This window comes from Gopherus flavomarginatus, chromosome 19 (assembly GCF_025201925.1).
Source record: "Gopherus flavomarginatus isolate rGopFla2 chromosome 19, rGopFla2.mat.asm, whole genome shotgun sequence".
In the NCBI taxonomy this organism is placed as follows: domain Eukaryota; kingdom Metazoa; phylum Chordata; order Testudines; family Testudinidae; genus Gopherus; species Gopherus flavomarginatus.
This window is the reverse complement of record NC_066635.1, coordinates 21969500-21975499: the sequence shown is the minus strand read 5'-3', so window position 1 is coordinate 21975499 and position 6000 is coordinate 21969500.

The window sequence follows — 6000 nt, the reverse complement described above, 5'->3', positions numbered from 1 at the left end:
TTTTAACAGTCTCAAACTAGTTTGAAAATAGAAGTGGTTGAATGGAGGCTTCACTCTGGTTATTGCGAGTGAAGTTGGCAAAGCACCTCAGATGCATGCACGCTTGTACTTGTTTGATTTAACACAGTAGGGCAGGCTTGTTGCTCTCACCTATTAGTCAGTTAATGGGATGTGTGGATTCTTGCCGATTGGAATCATAAGTGTGTACAGAGGTGACCATGTAAACAAGCAGAATGGTTATAGGAGAGAGACTCTCCTCCCCACACCCAGAACAAAGAAGGTTCTTGTATGGCCTAGTAACCCAAAATGCTTTTGTGTTTTCCATTGGGATCTTCAGAGTCCCATGAGAACAAAAGGTTAAAAATCAGATTAATGCCTTTCAGTTCTGGGTTAATTGTTTTCAAATTCTGATTAGGGCACAAGTAAAAAAATAGTTTGCTAGGTCTCATACTAGGTCCTGATGGACTATTTCCGCATCAGAAATCACTGCACTGTGGTGGCATGACTGGCGATGCCTGCTCAGAAGAGTACAAGAACTAGAATGGTAGCAGTGTTCAAGGTCTTGAGTCACTGGCAAATCTGGAGTTGAACAGAGCAGGTTTGTTGGAGGTCGGGATTGTGATTTATTGCATAGCAATGTGGAGTCCCAAGACTGGAATAGCAAGTCAGAGGTAATTGCATTTACAGAGCAGTGTGCGTGGGAAGTTTGCTTAACAACTGCCTGTCCTGTGGTTGGCTCTAGCCAGCACCTCAGTCCTTGTCTTTTCTGAGCACTAAAATGACCACTGACTTCAAACATTTTTTTTGAAAGCAAAAATATCTTTAAATATTTCCACATTTGGCTTAGCTGTCCCTAACTGTGTAGTTTGTGGTTTTATTTCTATTTGCTTGAAACTGACAGAATTAACCTAGATGCGGGGGAGGGATAGCTCAGCGTTTTGAGCATTGGCCTGCTAACCCCAGGGTTGTGAGTTCATCCTTGAGGGGGCCATTTAGGGAACTGGGGTAAAAATCTGTCTGGGGATTGGTCCTGTTTTGAGCAGGGGGTTGGACTAGATACCTCCTGAGGTCCCTTCCAACCCTGAGATTCTATGATATGTTTATTCTAAGAAGAGGAAAGCAGATTAGCCTACCACCTGCTCTTGTCTTAGCCATTACACACCATTTCATGGTTAGCTAACAGCTTCTATGTAGCCTGTGGAAGCAGAGAAAGGGATAAAGGGAATTTGAATGCAGCTATCTTAAGTTTTAGGAATAAAGTAAGAATCAGGCTAACACTAGCTCTAATAATGCGAGATTTCAGGCAGGGCCTGGGCAAGTGAAAAGCGAGTGGAACAAAAAAACTGTAAGAGATACTGTTTTTTGAACTTGTGTTAGATAAGAATGGAATACAGACTGTAACAGGAACTGCTGAGAAAAGTAAGATATCTGAAGGAATATGTATAAACAAGATGCGGTTGTGGATCATTATTGTCTGTAACAAAGGTAGCAAAAAAAAATGCTTGCCCTAATTGTTTACCTAACAGAGAGCTGCCTGGGACGGGGGGAACCCCTGTCTAGGTGTACTCTCCCCTTGCAAGTGTCAGGAAAATAAATTGTCTCTGACATGTTGTAACCAACCTGAGAGTGAAGAGTCTGTTTTCTTCCACACTGTGCTGTTTTTATTTTTAATGTCTTGGTGTAGCAGTCAATATGTACTGTTTTGTGGGATACTAGCAGTTACCATGTGGCCTGCACTGGAGTGTCTTTAATATCCTGGTTTAGCAATTGGTCAGATAGCAGAAGTGAGCAAGTCTTTTAAAAGTTATAACAGAGGCCAGGCTGTGATTTGGTGGCAGTGCAGCATGACAGGAACCTGAGTTTAAGTGCAGCGTTGGGTCTCCTCAATCTACCCAGGTCTGAGAAGGTAACAAGATACTCTGCAAAAGCATGTCCTAATGGGCAACTCACAAAACCACAGTGGTAATGGTTGTTGAGTAGACAGCACATCTCTTCCCTCCAAGGTAGAGCTTAAGGAGGAGTTTTGAAGCTGTGGTCCCAGGATATAGAGGAGCTTCAGAAACCTGCTAGGCCTTTGGTTAGTGCCAGAGTTGGCAATCCAAGAAACTCATTTGTGGATGGTTGGTAGGGAGGGACAGACCACCTCTTAAAATTCCCATAGAACATCAGATCAGAAAAAAGACAGACTGTTTCTTTTTTTTTTGGGCTCTAGCTGTGTGTCACAGTTCAGGACGAGCTGTACCTCTCATTCCCTCTCCCTTTCTGTCCAAGTGCCCCCCACTTGAGGTCTCAGGAACATGTCTTTACCTCCCTGGGATGGAATCCTGTGAGTCTCCCACACTTAGATCCGGGTACTAGGTTACAACTCCCCTGCGTACCATCCACGCTTACTCAGCATGGCCAGCTGGACAGTGTACCTGCAGTTCTTCCCTTCAGGGGTTATGGCCAGTAGTGAATACGAAGACCCAAACAGCCTTCTAAAGCCCTATTATTTAATCTTAACTGTAAGAACACAGCATAACAGGAGAAAAAAATTAAAACAACAAAAGGCCTATGCACACATCTATTTTAGCAAGAGTCATTCCATCTTCTACATAGGGAACCTGGTAGGTCTGTCTTCCTAGACATCTCCAACCTCTCCTGGACTCCCTTTTCGTCACCTGAATTCTTGAGAATCTTGGTGTCTTTAAACCCTAGTGAGTCTTTTGTTCTCCCCCTGTTCCTCATAGGACTGGGACATTGCTGGAGAAACCTGCTAAGCAAGCCTACAGGGGGATCTAGCCAGTGCATTGCAGCACTGTTCTTCAAATGTTTGTCCCTCTTTTCTGGGAACGTTTCTTGACAAACCCGATAGTGAATTATCACAATGTATGAATACAGTACACAACTTGACAGTACTAAGACAACTAATAGCACATATAGTATTTATTGCACACAAATCCCAAACCATCATACTGTACAAGGCATCTGTCTGATCCTGCTGAGTCACCTTTAATAAAGCTCCTGAGAGACACTGTCAATTGACGGATGTGAACACTGCCTACGGAACAGAAAAGAATAATTCTCAGCCATCTGATTTCTGGTTGACATCAAAGGGAGTTGAGGGTACTCATCACTTCACAGGATTAGGCCGTTAGATTGTATGACCTTTGGGGCAGACATCTGTTCGGCACTGACCCACAGCTTTATAGTGCAGTGTGCTCTATAGCACTATATAAATTATGAATAATAAAAGCAACATTGTTTACTGCATCAGAATTTCCAATGAAAATTGACCAGTAGATGATTATTCATTCTGGTTCACAGGCAGGAATCACATGCATAAAACAATAGCATCTCTTAGAGAGCATAATTATACGTGACTCAGCTGGCCACATGCACGTTTCTAGAGATCATTCAAACAGATGGTAACTAGAGAGGGAAATGGCTTCCTCCAGCAGAGAGAGCTCACAGAACGATTAACCTTGTCATTTTGTGCGGGGGATAATGGCTTAACATTGTCACTAATTACAATCAAAATAGATGTATGCGCTATTGAAAAATATGTACCGGGAATACTGCAAATAGCTCTCCAGGGAAGATATTGTGGTGGATGGGAAAGAGTTCTATCTTTTGCTGACTCCTTGTGGGTTTGGAGCTAATCTGTTCCTCCCCCCCTCAGTTTCCTAGATGGTCTGTAAGTCAGCCCACAGGAGGCACTTTGGTACGGTGTCTGTTACCTTCAAAGACTTGAATAGACCAGAGGCACAAGGGTGGTCCCATGTTGCACGGCCACCAAACTATGTTAACTTCTTCCATACAAACTATTTCTGTGGATGAAAGCAGAAGGTGCTCAGCATGTTGTAGGTTTGCTCACTAGTGTCAAAAGTGAAACCAACCAGAACAAGAGAAGATCAAACACGGTCTGAATGTGATCTCATTTACACTGGGGTAAATCTAGGGTAACTATGGTAGTTATACCAGTGTGAGGCTAGCATCAGGCCTGTGGAGCAGTGGGTATTGTAGTGAATGTTGATTCTGGTTGACTTATTTGTGAGGCTTGCAGGTATCATGCCCCTGAGCAGGGACTTGATCACTGAGAAGAGAGCAGATGTTCTGATAACCTACAGTGTAGATGAGCCTATTTGTACATGTCTTAAGATTTATTAACATAGCCATTCTGCTTACCTGCATTCCTGTGACATCACCACAAGCTGTTCATATAGGCCCCAGCAGAGAGGGAGATAATGGCTAATCTAGCTTGTTCCCCACACTGGAGCAGGTGCAAAGGGTTGAGTTAATGAGGCTTCCTAAGTGAGGACTCAGCCAAGAGAAAACAGTTTAAGTGAGGGAATCATCTAACTTAGGTTCTTTAGCAAAAGTGGCTCTGTATCTGAGCTTGGAAAGCCTGTGTTTTTGTTTAGCCTGAATGGCCTTATTTTCCTCTTGGTATAAAATCTCCTGTTGTTTATTTTTTAAATCTGTTTAACTGTGGCTTCCTCACAATAAAAACCTACAAGAGAGCTCTGTTTGTGCATGACTTTACTGCTGGCTCACGTTGGCCCAACCTTGGGGATATGCTGGCCTTGTGCAGAGCAGATGAGCTGTGCTGTGACAACCTGTGATGCTTCAGGGTAACTGGAACGTAGACTGTAGGAGAGGCACTAGCCGCACTAGTACTTGGCATGGAGGAAAAATAAGGGGCTGCCTTGTTTTGAGGTTTCTTTTAAAAAAAAAATGTTTAGCCGATAATCAGATGGACTCATTTTGGGAGAGGGGAGTCTGTTCTCTGCTTTCTCTCCAGCAATCGGCAAACCTCACAGTGTTTGGAAGTTCGTTCGGACAGGCATCTATGAATATTTGACTGTGAAGGGACTGAAAGAAGCCACCAGTTCTTCCAGCAGGCTCTCCTTGTTTCCTGCTTTCCCTAAATCACTCAGCACCTTGTTACATTCAGATACTCTCCATTTCACACAGAAGAGACTGCTGCTGTGCAGTGCCAAAGCCGCTGAGGGGGATATCTACAGTAAGATCATATTGGATAAGTCCGGAGTAAAAAAAAACCCACCCTGATATATGTCTCTTGGCTGCTCATCAAGTGAAAGAAGTTTATTTGTAGAAGGACATGCCAGGAATAGGAAATGAGTTAGTGGTGCAAGTTGGGTCATTTGGTCAAGGGGTTTCTCAGATACAATCCCCTCTTTTCCCAATAAGCAGATGATGACGATGATAATCTAAGGGCTCTAGAACTTATATGTGTAGGGAGAGTGTCTTGAAAACTGGTATGCTGCAAGAGGGGCTGGGGTAGAGTTTGATCCCGAGTGCTGAGTTCAGCTACACTTAAACCTCTAAAAACCAGGAAATACATAAGTGAAACCAACCAGGTTTGCAACTCAACCTTAACTCTGCCTCCTTTGAGCAACACACCAACAGCACACATGCTAGCCCTCTACCCTTACAGATGTGACAGCATTCTTCAGGAACAGAGCACAGGAACACTAGGACAAAGTAACACCTCTTTGCTAAGGCAAATCTTGGGGTTAAGTCTGCAATCGATAACTAATTGCACCTGGCCTACACTCAGACACTGAACTTACTCCATCCGAACCATCCCAGACTTACAAAATGTTCCCATCTCTTCACCTTGCCCTGAGGATTCCTCTGAAACATTGCCTTCACTCCCCTCTCGCTAAGCCCTGGAGACCACTGTCATGTATCCCAGCCTGACTGTCTTCTTGCCATGGGGATTATCAGCACTCTTGTGCATCTCTGCTGACACAACCTATGGAATATGGTGTTGAATTGAGGCATACTTACACCGCTCCACATATCACCATGACAGCTCTTCCAACTGATCTCAATGCAGCTATGTGGCATGGAATGCAGATAAATGCTGGAATTCAAATTTGTGGAGTTAGGGGAGAGGGATGGCTCAGTGGTTTGAGCATTGGCCTGCTAAACCCAGGGTTGCAAGTTCAATCCTGGAGGAGGCCATTTGGGGATTGGTCCTGCTTTGAGCAG